Source organism: Lathyrus oleraceus, chromosome 4, assembly GCF_024323335.1.
Source record: "Lathyrus oleraceus cultivar Zhongwan6 chromosome 4, CAAS_Psat_ZW6_1.0, whole genome shotgun sequence".
Taxonomy (NCBI): Eukaryota; Viridiplantae; Streptophyta; class Magnoliopsida; order Fabales; family Fabaceae; genus Lathyrus; species Lathyrus oleraceus.
Window position 1 is genome coordinate 482,603,260 of NC_066582.1, and position 20,280 is coordinate 482,623,539.

The following is a 20,280-nucleotide window of genomic DNA, read 5'->3' on the forward strand; positions in this document are numbered from 1 at the left end:
TGCATTATTTGAGACGTCTCTTTTAAGGTGATTCAAGAGAATGTAATGAATTAAGGTTTTTAAAGCCTCGGATAATATCTTCAAATCCAGTATAATTTGTTGAGATACTCTCTTTTAAGGTGATTTCAGAGAATGTAATGAATTAAGGTTTTTATGCATGCTAGCTTGTTGGGTGGAAGATCCAAATGGTGATGCTTTCAAAAAGCATATTGCAAGGCTACCAGATTACTTATGGATTTCAGAAGATGGAATGACTATGCAGGTATGTTTTACTACAATTAAAATAATTTTATGATCTTATTAATTTTTTTCTTCTGATAAAACATAACCTTATGTTGTTGTTAAGAACAACATAAACTCGCCACATATTTGTATGATATTGTAGAGTGCTGCTGGCAGTCAGTTATGGGATGCTGTTTTTTCCATTAAAGCATTACTTGCCACTGACCTAATTGAGGAAACATGTTCCACACTTGCCAAAGCACATGATTTCGTCAAGAAAACTCAGGTTTAAATGGTTAATTTTAGTGATATCATAGAATTATCCTTCAATTTTATTAAGTATCAAGAACGTGTTGTTCACTAATTAGATTTTGGATATGTTCATGAACTTTCCTATATATAATTTCATCTTCTCTAATTTCCTAAAATAAATTATCGAGTTAGGATTCTTTAGACTAGAACACGATATTGAAAGATCAAATGAACATGGTGAAAAAGAGATTCTAAGAAGTTACAAGTCATGATATATATATATATATAAATGTCTAAATGTCGAACTAACTTGTAAGTAACAACTACCATGAAACTAACTCTTTTCAGCTTGTTTATAAATATGTTCGTGACTTGTCCTTATTGTTGATTTAAGTAAATGTATACAAATTGTGATTTAATACAATATAATATATAAATTAAACATATGACATAATTTTAATTACATTTATATTTGAATTTTATCCAGATGTTCAATCCTACAGAAATTTTTTAGGGCCTTATTGTTGAGCATGAATATGTTGAATGCACAGGATCAGTGATTCAAGCTTTAGTTTTATTTAAGAAGATGTATCCAGAATTTAAAGCAAACGAGATAGATGACTGCATTACAAATGCAGTTCAATTTATTGAAGAGTCACAAACAAGTAATGGTTCATGGTTTGGAGCTTGGGGAATTTGCTTCATTTATAGTACTTGGCTTGCACTTAATGGTCTCGAAGCTGCGGGAAAGACTTACAAAAATTGTCCTGCCATTTCCCGAGCCACCAAATTTCTGCTTCAAACACAAAGAAAAGATGGTGGATGGGGGGAGAGCTTTCTTTCATGCTTACAAAAGGTTAGTATTAGAAATTTGCCTCACTTTGTATGTATATATATAGTCATATATAACTTAATAGTACCAAAATATTTCAATATTAATCACAAGAGTACACAAATCAACCATACTTGTACGTCAAAATATAATATAGGTAAGAACATGTTCAAGGTATCAAATATGTAACTCTAATGTTAACCTATAATTAAGATAAAGATAACAAGAAACAGAGATTATTGATACTGAAAGAACTTAATGATCAAAAAAATTATTTGAAGAAAAATACATGACTCGACACAAACTTTTTCAAGATGCCCCACCCTATTAGATTTTATTATTAGATTTAATTCATATTTAAGTTTGTTAGATATTAGATTTAAATATTAGATTTGATTCATATTTAAGTTTGTTAGATATTAGATTTAAATATTAGATTTGATTCATATTTAAGTTTGTTAGAGGCTTATAAATAGGGTGTCAATCATTGTAACTTTTAATCCTTTTTGTAGCCATCATTCTCTGAATAAGAATATTTCCATTCATCATATATTCTACCTTTGCACCAACAATTGGTATCTAGAGCTCCGGTTCAGATTCATTGGGAAACACGGGAAACACGAGTGAACGTGAGGTCTTGTGTGTTTGATTTTGATTCTTAGATTCGTGTTGAATCTTGAACAAAATCTGATCAGAATTTTAATTCTGTGGGTTGGGAAACACTGTGTGAGAAATCTGAGTGTATTGTGCAAGGTAGAAAGATGAACGGAAACGACAACATGAACACCAAACTTCCAGTATTTGACGGTAAAAACTGGAATCGTTGGATGATCCAAATGCGTGTACTGTTCGGTGCTCAAGATGTTCTAGATCTTGTCACTGATGGTTATGTTCCGGTAGCAGCAGATGCGACGGATGAACAGAAAAACACGCAGAAGGAAGTAAGGAAGAAGGATCAGAAAGCATTGTTCTTCATTCATCAATGTGTTGATGTAAATGTGTTTGAGAAGATTGCAGATTCAACGACAGCAAAGGCTGCGTGGGACACACTGGTTAGATGTTATGGTGGTGACGCATCAGTGAAGAAGGTGAAGCTTCAGTCCTTGAGAAAGCAATATGAGAATCTCAACATGAAGAATAATGAGAAAGTTTCTGAATACATCTCCAGAGTGATTCTGATCACTAATGAGATGAAAGCGTGTGGAGAAACTCTTTCTGAAGAAACAATCATGGAGAAGGTATTGAGATCCCTTACCTCTCAATTTGATTACATTGTGGTAGCAATAGAACATTCCAAAGATCTGAGCACCATGAGAATTGAAGAGCTGCAGAGCAGTCTAGAAGCGCAAGAGTTGCGTTTAACTGAGAGAACTTCTGAAAGGGAAGTAGAGCAGCAGGCTCTGAAAGCAACTTCTGATAGGAGGTATCAGAAGCAGTCAAAAGCCAGGAGAAGATCTGATGGTGGTCAGAAGTCAGAAAGCTCAACCTCTGATAGACAAAAGAATGTTCAGAAGGGAAAAGAGAAGTATGACAAGAAGAAAATCCAATGTTACTGCTGTAAGAAGTTTGGTCACTTTGCTAGAGACTGTTGGTCAAACAAGGAGAGAAAATCAGAAGAAGCAAATATAGCCAGAAGTTCTGATGACGAATCTGTGCTATTGATGGCCTCTGAATCTGATAATATGGATCTGATAGACTGGTGGCATATGGACACTGGTTGCTCAAATCATCTTACTGGAAACAAGAAATGGCTGGTTGACTTTGACTCTGAAAAGAGGACAAAGATCAGATATGCTGATGACAAATATCTTAATGCAGAAGGTATGGGAAATGTCAGAGTGACTCTGAACAATGGGAAAACAGCATTGATTCAGAACGTGTGGTATGTACCTGGCATCAGAAGCAATCTGATGAGTGTGGGACAATTAATTGAGAAAGGTTTTTCAGTTACCATGAAGGACAATCTTCTGAAGCTGTATGACTGCAATCAGAAGTTGATTATGGAGTCAGAACAGGGAAGGAATAGAACATTCAAGGTGAATGTCAGAACTGCAGACTCAGAATGTCTTAGTGCAACAAGTGCTGAGAAGGAGAGTGAGCTGTGGCACAGAAGATTTGGTCATTTGAATTTCAGAAGCTTAAAACATCTGAATTCAAAGAAGTTGGTACATGGAATTCCTGCAATTAAGAAGCCTGAAAAGTCATGCAAAGTTTGTATGGAAGGAAAACAACCACGATTGCCATTTGCGTCAGAAACTGCTCCAAGAGCAAAACATGCCTTGGGAGTTGTACATTCTGATGTGTGTGGTCCATTTCCAGTAGCATCGATGGGAGGGAATAAATACTTTGTGTTATTTGTTGATGAATTCACAAGAATGACATGGGTATCCCTTATTAAGTTCAAACACGAGGTGTTTGATGAATTCAAGAAGTTCAGAATGAAGGCTGAGAATCAGAGTGGTCAAAAGCTGAAGATTCTTAGAACTGACGGTGGAGGTGAGTATAACTCCAAAGAGTTCCAGAAGTTCTGTGAGGAGAATGGAATTGAGCATGAGGTTACTGCTCCTTATACCCCTCAACACAATGGTCTTGCTGAAAGAAGAAACCGAACTTTGCTTGATATGGTGAGAAGCATGCTAAAGGAGAAGAAGCTTCCTCAGAAGCTCTGGGGAGAAGCTGTTGCCACCGCAACGTATGTACTCAACCGATGTCCTACGAAGAAGTTGAAGGAAATAGTTCCAATACAGAAGTGGACTGGAGATAAGCAAAGTGTTAGTCATCTGAAGGTGTTTGGTTCTGTTTGCTATAAACATGTTCCAGAAGACAGAAGCTGGATGATAGAAGCAAAGTGATGATTCTGATAGGGTACCACAGTACAGGTGCATACAAGCTCTATTGTCCAGAAACCAATAAAATTGAATTCAGTAGAGATGTGATTGTGAAGGAATCAGAAGTTTGGAATTGGGAAAAGTCTCAATCTGATTCTGATGTTAGAACTTCTGAAGAAAGGTCAGAGTTCAGAATTTCTGAGGTTGGAGTAAACTCTGACGTTGATTCTGACTCTGATAGTGATCCAGAATCTGATGTTCCAGACTCTGATGTTCCAGACTCTGATGTTTCAGACTCTGATGATCCAGACTCTGATGACCCAGACTCTGATGGTAATCCAGATTCTGGTGGCAATTCAGACTCTGGAAATATGCCAGACTCTGAAGATGGTCAAGGCTCTGGAGGAAGTCAACCATCTGAAGCTAGAAACTCTGAAGCTCAAGACTCTGAACAAGTTCAGAGACCACAAAGAATCAGAAACATCCCCAGAAGATATGTAGAATTTGACATGCTGCAAGACACTGAAGTAGACTCTGAAGGAGAAGTTATTCAGTGTGCCATGTTAGTAGACTCTGAACCCATAAGTACAGAAGAGGCTCTTAAGCAGAAGCTCTGGTTGAAGGCCATGAAAGAAGAACTTAATGCTATAGAGAGAAACAAGACTGGAAGTTCTGAACAAGAGATAGCCAAGTTCAAGAAAGTTCTGATGAATGAATTCGAAATGACTGATCTAGGCAAAATGACATACTTTCTAGGGATGGAGTTCAGATACTCTGAGAAAGGTATTATTTTGCATCAGCTCAAGTATGAATTAGAACTTCTGAAGAGATTTGATCTGAAGAATTGTAAGATTGCTGTTACTGCATGCCAAGCTGTGTGGATTCTGAATCTATTGCAGGATCTGAAGATTAAAGTAAACAAACCTCTGAAGCTGATGATTGACAACAAGTCTGCAAACAATCTTGCCAGAAACCCAGTGTTGCATGGGAGAAGCAAGCACATTGAGACCAAGTATCATTTTCTGAGACATCAAGTTCAGAGGGGAGTGTTAGAAGTTGTACACTGCAGCACTCAGAAGCAGTTGGCAGATGTTCTGACGAAAGCTATCAAGACTGACCAATTTCTCAGATTAAGGGATGGAATTGGTGTTACAAGTTTTGATGGAATATGAATTAAGGGATGGTATTAGATTTAATTATTAGATTTAATTCATATTTAAGTTTGTTAGATATTAGATTTAAATATTAGATTTGATTCATATTTAAGTTTGTTAGATATTAGATTTAAATATTAGATTTGATTCATATTTAAGTTTGTTAGAGGCTTATAAATAGGGTGTCAATCATTGTAACTTTTAATCCTTTTTGTAGCCATCATTCTCTGAATAAGAATATTTCCATTCATCATATATTCTACCTTTGCACCAACACACCCAACAAAAAAACTTTCTCCAACAAGTTGAGTCCATGCATGCAAAAACAATCTGTTTAGGTCAGGGAATTGTATGCTATCGGTGGAACAATCTCTAAGTTGAGACACTAACTGATTGGTCATTTAATCATCATTTATTTTGGAAAGATATGTTGGTAACTCATAGGTTTAGGGTTTTACGGGAACATTCAAGTATTACTCGCACCAAAACTTGTATTGGTGATCAATATTTTTGTGGGTGACAAAGTCCTTGTCAAACTGCAACCTTACCAGCTTTGGTTGCCTTACACAAGAATCAAAAGTTGAAATTTTTGAGCTATTGGTTCGTGTTGGATAAGTGGCGTACAACTCATTTTGCAGTTACATACCATCATCATCCAAAAGGTACGAGTCAAACAAGCTTTAGTTCAATGGACTATAGATTGGCATCTAAAGATGCTATTTGGGGGGAGATTAAAACCAATTGAAGAGAAATTATCCTTGCATCAACCTTAGGACAAGGTTATTTTTAATGGAGGGATAAATTTTATGATGGAAAATAAGGGAGAGTCACAATCAGTGGGAACAATTGATTATGTTATGAAAAATGGACAGGTGGAAAAAGATGCGAACGTGAAAGAAATAAGAAAGAGTACAAGAGTGAAAAAACCTAACAAATTTTAGGATGGTTTTACCATATAAATGATAAACGCGAATGAGAAGATGCAAACATGTAATTAGAATATTCTCTTCTCTCTTAGTATCCGTTTCTTCTCTTTTAATGAAATTCTATCCTTTTTTATTCTGGTACTTGCAAGAAATAGAATAATATTCTTTTTTTTTTTCATTCTATTATTGTATTTGAAATTCCCTTTACTTACTTTACTACTTCAAGTGATATCAAGTTTGGTTTTTACCATTCTTAAACTATTGAAAATTTCTTTTCTCACGCTTACGGGTGCCTTACATCCTTGAAAATGCAAAAATATTCTTATAAATTTTTGGAGATTCATCTCCAAATATATTTTAAATCATCAACTTTGAATTGAAATTTTACCGTGTCATTTCATCAGAAAAAAATCAAGGATCAAAGTCCCTTATATATGAGATACCACCCAAAAAATCCTAAATTCCTTATTTTTCTATTTTATTTGATTTATTTTATGTTTTCATATTTTTGAAAAATTCAAAAAAAATCTATAGACTTTTGATTTGATTTTATTTGATTTTTAGTTGTATTTTCATATTTTTTTATAATTTTATTTTAATCTTTTTTTCTATTTTTCAATTATTTTTCTCAATATAAACATTATTGCTATTTACATATTTGTTGCCTTGTTGATGTATCACTATTAGGTCTACCTATCCAGATACATGTTATACTAAATTAAAAAAATATAATATGGCGTTTTACGGATATGCATATTCGACAATATCATTTTTTAAATAAAAAAATGATATATCTGAATATGTATCTTCGAAGTTAAATATAATATGAGTGATTCATTCGTTTATGCTTAATTTTATAAGAAACAAATGCATTCGAAGATGCATTTAATATTTTTAAAATTTTCATAAAAAATTTATGAGAAAGTATAAAAGTGAAAAAAAATTATTTAAATTATTTTCTCTAAAAACCCAACATTTCAAACTTCCTTATGACTAACAAAATCATTTTTAAGGCCAAGTATTTTAATAGAATATTATAGCCAAACCTTTATCTTGTCTTATTCTTTTTGGATAAATCAAAAAAAACAAAACTTTTGTGCATGTGTCATTGCATTCTCTTTATACCTTAATTTACTATCATCATTTCTTTTAATACTTCATCTATGTTAAAGTCACGTATTATTGACAATGTATTAAGTATAAATAGTCTGAGTAATAGTCTCACATTAGTTAAAAATATTGAGACTTGAATATTTATAAGTGAGAGAATCCACCCACCTATCACCTTAAGATTTTAGATTAATATATGATGTGTCTTTCACAAAGGTGTTGCTTCAAAAAGAAGAAATCTCATAATGTTCAATATTCCTTATTAGAAAACTCTACCCAACAAATGATATCAGAGCCCGTGGTTCGAGAAAGGGACCGACTTACTTGTATGGAAAGTCAACGGCGCCACAAGAATGGTGAATAAGAAACGTTTAGTTGAAGAGTGTCAACGGCGTCTAGGTGGTGAATAAGAAACGTTTTGTGCGGTACAATAGTTTGTGGAAGTAAAAAAAAAGAGATTCCACTTGAGGGGAAGCATTGTAGACTCACACTTGAGGAACAGTGTTGAGAATGTATCAAGTGTGAGTAGTGTGGGTAATAGTCTCACATTTGTTAGAAATATGGAGACTTGAGCATTTATAAGTGAGAGAACTCACTCGCCTGTCATCTTAAGGTTTTAGATGATTATGTGGTGTGTCTTTCATAAAATTGTTGCTCCAAAAAAAAAATCTCACAATATTCAATGTTCTCTAGTAAAAAAATTCTCCAACAATTATCATCGTATTTGAATTTATTTCATCCACCCATATTTGTTGACATATCTTCAATTTAAAAAAAAAATATGAAAATGGATGCTAGTGGAAAAATATTGTTGGATTTCACACTTCACAAATTTATATTATAAATAAATCAAATTATTTCTTTTTCAATATAAATGAGACACGTTGATAACAGACAACGATGTTACATTTCATTAAATGAAAATAATGCAGGCATATGATCCTCTTGAAGAAGATCATCGATCAAATGTTATTCAAACATCATGGCTCTTATGGGCTTAATTCATGCCGCCCAGGTTTGTTTAAATTTAAATTCAAACTTTTAATCGCTCATTTTATATTATATTAAATATTTCATTTATAATATTATAAGTGTATAATGAACTAATCTTCACATAAGTGCTATGTAGGGCTGGAAATGAATCGAGTCGAGTCGAACCCGTCGTCGACTCGACTCGACTCGATAAAAATTGGTTTAATTTGAAACTCAACTCGAGTTCGACACGAACTTTTTTTTAAATTTGAACTCGACTCGTTTTAAGTTCTTGAACAACTCGGTTCAACTCGTTAGGTTCAGTTTGTTTACTTCACGGACTAAAAAGTCATTTTTTAAAGTTTAAATTTTTTTATTATATTTGACATTTTAAATTATTCTTTTTAAAGGGAAAATATTAAAAGAAAATAAAGCTTTCAAGAGATAAATTTAAAAGTCTAATTCAAAAACTATTCTTTTTGAGTTTAAGTTTGTCTCAAAAACTATTACAAATATAATAAAATAGTACAACAAAAACTATTAGAAGTTGATACATTCCCATCACAAAATGATTATTCAACTTCAATCTTCATTACACCAACTGTCAACTGATTTACTGTCATAGATAGTAAAGAAAGAATAACCTGCAAGATGGAAGAGGATAATTTTTAAGCCAATTAAATTCATATATCAGAATACCAACACAACATGATCATGGTATGCTATGCTAAATCAATTACTTCTATAAATAAATTCATTTTAAATATATCACAAATAGCAGTACCTTTAAAATATATCACAAATATCAGTACTTCATATATCACAAATGGCAGTACCTTAAATCAATTCTTTTTAAATTCATGAAATTTCTAGATTTATGTTACAACATTGGTATGGTTTGAACACCATATTAAAGCTCACAAATTAATATACATTGCAGCTACCTTTTAAATATATCACAATTAACACAATACTAGTTCCTCATATATAACAAATAGCAGTACTTTAAATGATTAATTCTTTTTAAATTCATGAAATTTCTAGATTTATGTTACAACACTGGTATGGTTTAAACACCCTATTAATTGTATGAGATGCTAACAACTAACAAGTAATAAAGACTAAATACACAGTTAATTATACAACAATCTCACTCACCTGCATTGATAGCTCTCTATTTATCATCAAGGGAGTAATGTAGTTTCTGTTTGCACTTGCTCCACCTATTAATAAAAAGAAGAATTTAGTTTTAAAAATTATCAATGTTACTTTTAAAAGTTTATATTATACTTAATAATCAAAAGAGAGCATATTACCTTAGGTTTGTTCCTAATTCCATGCAATATTCGAAGCCAATCACCACCACAAATTAAAGCTTCGACAGTAGATGAACTTAAAGAAGCTCGAAATAAATCGATAACTCTCCCTCCGGCGCTAAAGGTTGACTCCGAAGCCACAGTAGATATTGGAATGGCAAGAACATCTGCTGCCATATAGGATAACACTCTATATTTTCCACAATTCAATTTCCACCATTCCAAGGCACAAAATGACATATGGCCGTTATCTTTAGGTTTGTAAGTTGGCTCATCCAAATACTCTTCAATTTCATATTTTACAGCAGGAATTGCTTGTTGTTCTTCGACATAATTCATTAACAATGACCACCCTGAGGATTTTTGTGACTCCAAAATAAGCCCATTTTGATCAACACCACTTCTACTAGATCCTGCTTCACTATGCTCACTAAGGGAAAACACATGTTAACACCCATCATTTTGATCCTAGGATCCAAAACAGAAGCAAGCGACATAACAAGATTACATTGGCTCCAATATTTGTCAAATTTTCCCTTCATCGCTTTTGCCATTTCTTTCATAAAATCATATTCATCTTGGATAGCTTGATCTAAAACTAGTTTGATTTGAAATACCTCAGCAAGATATAAGTTAGCAGTTGGATATTCACTACCTGAAATAATATTTGTAACAACATTAAATACCTCTAGCAACTTGGAAACTTTTTCAACCTTTTCCCAATCATCATCATCTGGAAGAGTTGTATAGCTTGGTTATCGATCTTGAAAACGAGGGAAGACTTCTTTGAACTGCATTGCAACTGACAACATTTGATAGGTGGAGTTCCAACGAGTAGGGCAATCAAGAATTATTTTTTTACCACCAAGCTTTAGTTGTTGAACTATTTGTGAGAATGTTTGCAACCTTGCTTCAGACTGATTGATGAACTTCACACTTTCACGCACGTCTTCAACTATTTTTGCTATTTTCCCAATACCATCTTGAACAAGCAAATTTAGTATATGCGCACAACAACGCACATGAAATAACTTTCCATCTAACACTAATTTCCGGTGCCTTAAAATCAGAACTTTTAACTCTTTCAAACATCTATCGTTGTAATGTGCATTATCCACTAACACACTAAATATTTTATTTTCAATACCCCAATCTTTAAGACATTTGAAGATAGCATCAGCAATATCAACACCATGCCGAGGAGGAGGAACATGAACAAAACTAAGAAGGCGTTTCTGCAAAACCCAGTCAGCATCAATGAAATGGCCAGTTAAAACCATGTATTCTATCTTCTGATTTTGTGACTTCCATAAATCAGTGATCAAACAAATCTTATTTACTGTCCTTAAAGTAACTTCAACTTTTTTCTTTCAGCTTCATAAACAGCAATACAATCATTCTTCAATGTCTTCCGACTAATTTTCTCATATGAAATCTTAGAACACTTCATCATAAAATGAAAACCTTCTTCCTCAACAATACTAAATGCATGTTCATGCATCATAATCCAATATACAGTGGCTTCTCGTTGTCTTTCATGGTCATATTTACCTCCTGAATTCATTAGTAGTGGTCCAGAAAGCTTCTCATCAATCTTGCTTTTTGCTGGCTGAAAGTTTAATTTTTTTTGTTGTGTTACTAGCTTCTTGTAAACATGACATGTTTGTTTTAAATGCCTCATCAAATGACTGGTTGATCCACTAGCAACAACAAAATAATTGTTTTTACAGTGTATACATTGCCATTTCTTCCCATTCTTTAATTCCACTTTTTTGAAGTGATCCCAAACTAGAGAAGTTTTCTTCCTCTTGGACTTTGAATAACAATGTCACTGCTCTTAACATTTTCTTCATTCACAACTTCATTTGCCGGTGTTGATTCATTTGTTAGTGGTTCTTCATTAGTATTTGCATTTAAATCAATGATAGGATTCAATACATTTAAACACTCTTCTCCATCTTTTGGTGGTGATTGTGAATCTCCCAATGATTCAAGTGAGGTACTGTATGACATATCTACAATAGAAAAATAAATAAAACCACAAGTTCCATTAAAAAAATCATTAAAATTTTTAAATAGAACATAATAAAAAAAAATTCTCATAACAGAGTTATATATTAAGTTCAAACCAAGAAAAATAGATTCAGAAAGAACATATACAAAACAAAGAAAATAAATAAAATCCTCATAACAGAGTTATAGTTCATTATATACAGGAAGAACATATTCAACATATTCAGAACATAGTAAAAAATGACAAAGCTACTAAAACAATCAAATGATGAGAATAATAATATTTACCTCTATTGAAAAAAATTCTTGAATCTGAAAGAAAGAGTTAAAGTTTTTTTCCTTCAGAATAGAGAACAAAGACTGAAAATACGTAATATGAAAGATGAAAGAAGTTCTCTAAAACCTAAAATTTAAAAAGGAATACTAAAGGTTTTGCTTTTGGAAAATGCAATACTAATAAATGGGCATATTTAAAATCTTAAAAATAGTTAATAATAATAATAATAAAGTCAAAAATAATATAAAAGGATACAAATTAAATCATATAAATGGTACAATATTTAAAAACGTTATTTTTAAAGTGGTAGTTTAAAAAACAAATTTAGAAGTAATTTAAAATGATACTTTAAAATTAAAAGTCACGGTGCATTATGTTTTTTTTTGAGTTAGAAGTATTTTACTTTGTATAAAAAAATGTCACAAGTATTTTTTAAAATATTTAATTTGATAAGTTAAAAGGTTAAAATCTATACATTATTTTTTTAAATGATACTATTGAGATATATGATTTAAAATATTATATATATATATATATATATAATATATATATATAATATATATATTTATATATATAATATATATATATAATATATATATATATAATATATATATATATATAATATATATAATATATAATATCTATATAATATATATCTACCGAGTCGACTCATGAACCTAACGAGTCGAACTATACATAGCTCAAGTTCAGCTCATTTATTTTACGAACTTAGTTTTGAGCTCAAGTTCGACTCATTTGGTTCATGAACCAAGTCCAACGAATTAATTATTGAATCGAGTCTCGAACTATTTTCGAGTTGATTTGATTCATTTCCAGCCCTAGTGCTATGTAATTCTTATATGCAGGCAGAGATAGATCCTACTCCTCTTCGTTATGCTGCAAAACTAATCATCAATTCTCAATTAGAAGATGGGAATTGGCCTCTACAGGTTCAATATCAATTATTAATATTGATTTATATGCAATGAACAAAAGTATATAATAATTAAAGTAAATCATGAGCTTAACTAATCAACTTTAAAGAATTTTCATGCTATATTCTACTTTTAATATATAAAAGTTAATTATCACCATAATTACTTAATTACCCTAATTACAATCCATAATACAGCTACTTTCATGTTCCTATAAGTAATTTCGTACTAAACTCTATTTATACTACTAAAAAATATTACCGTTATTTTATTGTTGTTGCAATCTTATCATTCCAAAATGAAATCAATATTCTGAAATCAAATTAATTATTATTGTAGTTTTTTTGCCAAATATTATCGTTACTTGATTTTCTTTAAATGACAAAATGAATATTTAATTGTATAATTATATGTTATTAAATTATAACTTTAAAATTAAAAATAACTATTTAATATAGTTGATTAATATTAATTGAGTAATTTAATATTATTGTTAATTTACCTACCAATTAATTATTATTATTGTTATTATTATTATTGATATTAACCGCCATATATGATAAGAATTTTTTAAAATTTAAATAGTATATTTATTATTTGATTTGATTTGATTTAATTGAGATCCAACTCTATAAATTAAAATCGGTTACTTATTATGAACAATAATATAGGGTCATTCCAATGTCAATCTATTATTAATTGAATTTTACATAGATGTAATTTTGCAATAACACGCTGGCATATTGAATCTTATACCGCTGTTATCTTTCCACTAACATATTTTATCCTTTCAACAGAATAATTATAGTAAATACGTACATTCTGTATACCGAATTATAATAAAAATGTATTAAAATCAAAAGCAATAAAACTGTTTACAGTAAATAAAAATATAGAATAACATCTTAAAATTCTATTCTATTTGATTATTCATTTACTTATTACTAATTTATTTATTATATAAAAATATTCAAATACAATTTTAATAAATTGTGTCATTAGCATTTATTTCAACTTTTGATTTATTATTGATTTTTTATTTCAATGAATTTTTCTTTAAATATTTATGATCATGAAGAAATTAGACTATATTTTTATTTACTGTAAACAGTTTTATTGCTTTTGATTTTAATACATTTTTATTATAATTCGGTATACAGAATATACGTATTTACTATAATTATTCTGTTGAAAGGATAAAATATGTTAGTGCAAAGATAACAGCGGTATAAGATTCAATATGCCAACGTGTTATTGCAAAATTGACATTGGAATGACCCTATATTATTGTTCATAATAAGTAACCGATTTTAATTTATAGAGTTTGGATCTCAATTAAATCAAATCAAACCAAATAATAAATATACTATTTAAATTTTAAAAATATTCTTATCATATATGGCGGGTAAATATCAATAATAATAATAACAATAATAATAATAATTAATTGGTAGGTAAATTAACAATAATATTAAATTACTCAATTAATATTAATCAACTATATTAAATAGTTATTTTTAATTTAAAGTTATAATTTAATAACATATAATTATACAATCAAAACGATGTTATATATGTGTAACATCAAAGGTTGAATCCTTTTCAGCATTTTGCCACACACCTCTATCAAATTTATATACTCTTTTTTTTTCCAGGTTATTAGGTTTGTAATTTTATAGTCATCTAAATTTGCAGTTACATTAATTTTTGAATTTTTTTTTCAGTGAAAATGAGTAGAAAGGTTGATTATGTGAAAGACATCAATGACTCAAAAGAAACTTGGCGTCTTGCTGTTCGAATAATGGATGTTTGGAGTGTTGTGAATAATAAGGGTATTGAACATTTGGAGATGATTGTTATGGATTCCTTGGTAAATTGCTTTTCTTTTTTTAAGTATAGATTTTTGTATGATAGTTTAGTAATTACAACAAAATGCTTTTTTGTATAACATATAAAAGAAGATTATGTTCATTTTGTTAGGGTGATCGGATTCAGGTCCTTATTCGTCATGACCATTTACTGAAATGGAAAGAGGTCATTAAGGAGAATATGACCTGCATTATAAACAATGGCAGTATCTATAACAATGATTTTCAGTGGAAGGTATGTGATCATTCAAAAAAAATTGTGTTTCTTGGTGGTACCACAATGAAGGCAATCGAACTTCAAAATATTCCACCTAAAGGATATTTCTTTAAAGATTTTGGTGAGATACTTCAAGGCAAATGCAAAACCGATAGACTAGAAGGTAATTTAAATTCTATTATAACTTATATAACTTATATATTTGCAAACACATTCAATAATGAACCTTACTTTAATGTAGATATTATTGGTGCTGTTAGTGAGATAAACCATATCCAATCCAACACTCCGGGGAAGAAAGTTGTTGTTTCTGTTGTGCTGAAAGATTTGAAGTAATGCGCATTGTTTTCATAACTTATGTGTTTGATAAATTTATATATTTTGCATCACTGAATCCCATCATATAATATTGTTTATTTATATTGCAAAATAGGGGTAATTGCATAAATTGCAATTTATGGGAAATCTATGGATCAAATTTTTTGGCTTACTACAATGATCCTAAAACAATGGAGCTATTGTAATTCTGCTCACTCATGCAATGGTAAAAGATGGCCAAGGTATTACACTATCAGACTTTATAATACATAGCTGATTTGTATTTTTCATTATACGTTCAATAATTTTTATATTAATTATACAATTTACAGTGTCAAATGCATGGAGTGGTTCCAAATTGTTGATAAATGAAGACATCCCTGAAATTCAAGATTTTATGTCTAAGTATGGATTTTATTTATTTATTTATATTCAGATTATTATACATAATTTTTAATTTCAAAAACAATCTTATTTCTATAGGTTGCCTACTAATGAACAGAAGGAAAAGCCTACTCAATCTGCAAAATCTCTTTCTAATTGGTCTGGTGGTTCTCAGTATTCGCCAGTAGAAAGGTTTGTTCATAATGCGAAATGTATGTCCTTAAGTCAGTTCTGCAAAATCAAACATGTAAGTTGAATACTATAGAGCCGAATTTATGTTTACTATTACAATTATATTGTTTGCTTTTTGAAATAATATCATTTTTTATTTGCTTTAGGAAACTTTATGTGTTACTGTGGCAACCACATTGAAATTTGTTGTCTCAAAGTATGGATGGTTTTATTATGGCTGCACAAGGTGTTCTTCGAAGGCACCTAATCCTGAAAAAGCTTATGAATGTTCATGTGGGCAAAAAGTCGAACAGCCTATACCAAGTACATATAATCTAGATGAATTGCAAATAAATTTGGTAATGGATTTGTTATTAATCATATTATTTTCTTTCGTTTAAAATACTATAGGTACAAGATTGAGATATATGTTAGCAATGGTGAATCAAAATATCGATTTGTATTCTGGGATTCCGAATGTGCTGCTATACTTGGAATGACTGCTGAATTTATGCATAACTCTATGGTAGAGGTACATTGTTATACATAAGTTAAAATGTTATAGTTTATCGAGTTGTAAAGTTCAGATTATCACTCATGCTTGATATTTTTTATTTTTTCATTAGAATGGAGAAGATGATCCAATGGTTTATCCTGATGAGCTTGAAATGCTGTTGAATAAGAAAATGACTTTTAGAGTTAAGGTGCAACCAACGTTTCCCAAGCGTCTGTTTGGAAGCTTTGTGATGATGAAGCCTTTGTTAAGAGATTGAAAATGACTACATAGTAGAAGACGTATAATATTCACTTAATTCATGTATTATTTAAACATTTAACAAGTATAATAAATATTCGATGTTTCAATGTGCAGAATCAGTCTAAAACTGAATATGCAAAGTTGGTCCCTAACAAAGAAAATTTGGAAACTTCCGCAGTAAGTATATTCATTTGTTAACATAATAATTTTCTATGATAAATATTGTATTATTATAATTCATTTTATATCTGAAAATTAATTTTTTATATTGCAAGCAAACATTATCTGCATCTGGTGAAAATGATCCAGAATCAATCATTCTAATGACTCCGGCTAAGGATGTTGTAATTGCTGACAAGGGTGAAGAAGTTGATTTTGAAGCGTCTGGCGCTACGCAATTATCAGGCACCAAACCATCCAAGAAATTAAAGATAGAACCATCTTCTTAATTAGAATTTTCGGAAATTTGATATTGAAATATATTTTATGAACTTTTTAGCACCAGAATGAGTTTAAGTATGAAGTTGTTAAGAACATGATATGTTTGGGTTGTAGGATGTGTTCTTACTTTTTTTGAAGTGTTTATTTTGTGGGATTACAATTGACATTTATATTCCATATGGTTTAAAGGATGATAATGAGTATTTAATTCATGTGTGTGAAATTATTCAAATCCTATGTTGTTATGTTGAACATTGTGTTTTGTGTGTTCTTTCAACTACAAAATTTATATGAGTATCATATCTTCAAATGTTAATAAGTATTTTAGATTGATAACAAAATATGTTGTCATCTTATGAAATATGTGTATACGACTAAATTATAAATAGATTATTGCATGTCATGTTTGGTTTCAGCATGCCTAATGGTGTTAGAAATTAAAAAAACAATTACATAAAAAATTATTATGAAATCCTTCAAAACTAATTATAGAAAACACATAGAAACACATTTTTTTATAATTTTTTTTCAAAGTCTAATACATATGTTAAAATTGCAGGTAGTTCAGAAATGTTGGAGCAATGTTTGAATCTTGCATTCAACTGAATTAAGGATTTATAAAAAAAACAAGGTATAATTATCATATACAGTGAATTGTCTTTTGATTGGTAATGGAAAATCTACATTGTTTGTTTGAAATGATTAAATTAAGCATGCAACTATACTTTTTAACAATCTCACGTCATCATATATAGTATTATAACTCAACATATTTAAATTATTTATTTGCCAAAATATAGTTGGGGTTGAAATGAATAATTATGTCCGCCTCCTTTCTATTGGCTAGGTCAGTGGAGTATTAAAATAATTCAGCCGTAAGATAATTAATGTTATGCATGATTTGTAATAAATCAATAAGAATATCAATTCTTTATACATTTAGTTGTACAAGAAAATGATTGTAAATAATTAAAGTGGGCTAAGAAAATGGGTCCCACTAAATCCCACTATATATTATATAAAATATAATTAAAAAATTGATTCAAATATATCAAAATACATTAAAAGAGAGTTTTTTATTGGGTAAGGTGATGTATGATATGAGTAATTTCCAATGGGTGAATTATTTTATGGATTTGGGATAAAAAGAGAATTTTGAAATCTTGAATTATGGTGTGGATTTGGAATAAGAGGTGAATTTCCAAAATATGGGGTGTTTTGTTGATTTGGGATACAAAGAGGACTTCCATCATTTTGCATAAAATTGGAGCATGTGTTATGTTGATTGAGGTTCATTTTCAAATGAAATGTGTACACACAAAAATTAAAATTAAATAAAATAAATTGGTCAAATTTAGACTACATGTGAGTGAAAAATGTGATAAAATAAATTACCTATTTATACTACTAAAAAATATTACCGTTATTTTATTGTTGTTGCAATCTTATCATTCCAAAATGAAATCAATATCCTGAAATCAAATTAGTTATTATTGTAGTTTTTTTGCCAAATATTATCGTTGTTTGATTTTCTTTAAATGACAAAATGAATTTTTTTAAATAATAAATATTATCGTTATTTTATTGTTGTTGCAATCTTATCATTCCAAAATGAAATCAATATTCTGAAATCAAATTAATTATTATTGTAGTTTTTTTGCCAAATATTATCGTTACTTGATTTTCTTTAAATGACAAAATGAATTTTTTTAATAATAAATATACTGATTTTTTAAGTGGTCTTTCTGAGATGTCAAACCGAGAATATGAAAAAATGGAGAAGTAATATGAAACGGTTTGATGAAAATTAGGGTTTTATTTAATTGAATAAATTGATATTATTATTATTAATAATATTTATTTATTAATATTTATTATCATCATTATTAATCCCATTTACCCACTTAATAACTCAAAATATTCCAAAACCACTATTCCAAAACCACTGACAATATTATACCATTTTAAATGTAATGGATACATATATGCAACTTCCAATACACGTGTTTCAACCCTAAAAAATCAGTATATCCACACCTTTCACTTCAATATTTTTTGCTTATATTTGAAGCAAACTTTCCCAAAAGTAACCATCATTAATGCTCTACTTTAACATCACATCAAACATATATCTATCATACTTTTCAATAAAGATAGAAACCAAATTTGAATAATATAATATTAATTTTTTTGAAATCTAACAAATTTATTTCATTCCCCTATAAGATTACTAAAATACAATTTTAAATTAATTCCAGGTACAATATTCTGTTTGGATTCATATATATTTTTTTTTAAAAAATCATTATGTAATTGCAATTTTTATAAATTCATTTTGTACATTGACAATATTTTTTCTTAATACTGTTTTTTTCTTACCTATTTATACTACTAAAAAAAATTGTCGTTATTTTATTGTTGTTGCAATCTTATCATTCCAAAACGAAATCAATATCCTGAAATCAAATTAATTATTATTGTAGTTTTTTTGCCAATATTATCGTTGCTTGATTTTTAAATGACAAAATGAATTTTTTAATAATAAATATTACCGTTATTTTATTGTTGTTGCAATCTTATCATTCCAAAATGAAATCAATATCCTGAAATCAAATTAATTATTATTGTATTTTTTTACCAAATATTATCGTTGTTTGATTTTCTTTAAATGACAAATTGAATTTTTTTAATAATAAATATGAACCACTTAAATTGTAGAAGCGTGTGTTTCTTTATGGACATTGCAAATGAGAGAACGTTGGAAAATCTCAAATATCCAAATGCTTCTGACACAGCAACATCGGTAAATATGTAGGAACTTGGGAAAACTATAGATAAACATGCTCTAATGAAATCGGTAAATGTGTAGGAACTTGGAAAAACTATAGATAAACATGCTCTAATGAAATCCCTTTAGGTTTTACGGCTATATTAATACATAGGCTGATGAAAAACTTTTCATTTCCCTATATTACACATATCCACATGTTACGTAATTGCCAATTATTTTGAAGGGAACAGACGAATTTTCGTACCAAATATATATATATATATATATATATATATATATATATATATATATATATATATATGGAAATGATCCATTCTTAACATGTACCTTATATATTATATATTATCATTTCAAGTATTGTTCCAAATTCAAGAAATGAACTTATCATGTTGAATGAGCAAAAGCTGTAAGAAAACTGAAAAAAGTTATTTGTGAAAATTTTTTGAACCTATTTATTGATCATTTAACATCCATTACATTAAAAAAAAAACTCTTA

General features: G+C 29.6%; 1 pseudogene; it reads left to right on the top strand.

Annotated features, from left to right (window-relative positions):
- Window positions 1-157: 157 nt before the first annotated feature.
- LOC127138100 (beta-amyrin synthase-like) overlaps window positions 158-20,280 on the top strand; it is a 21,599-nt pseudogene continuing 1,476 nt past the window's right edge.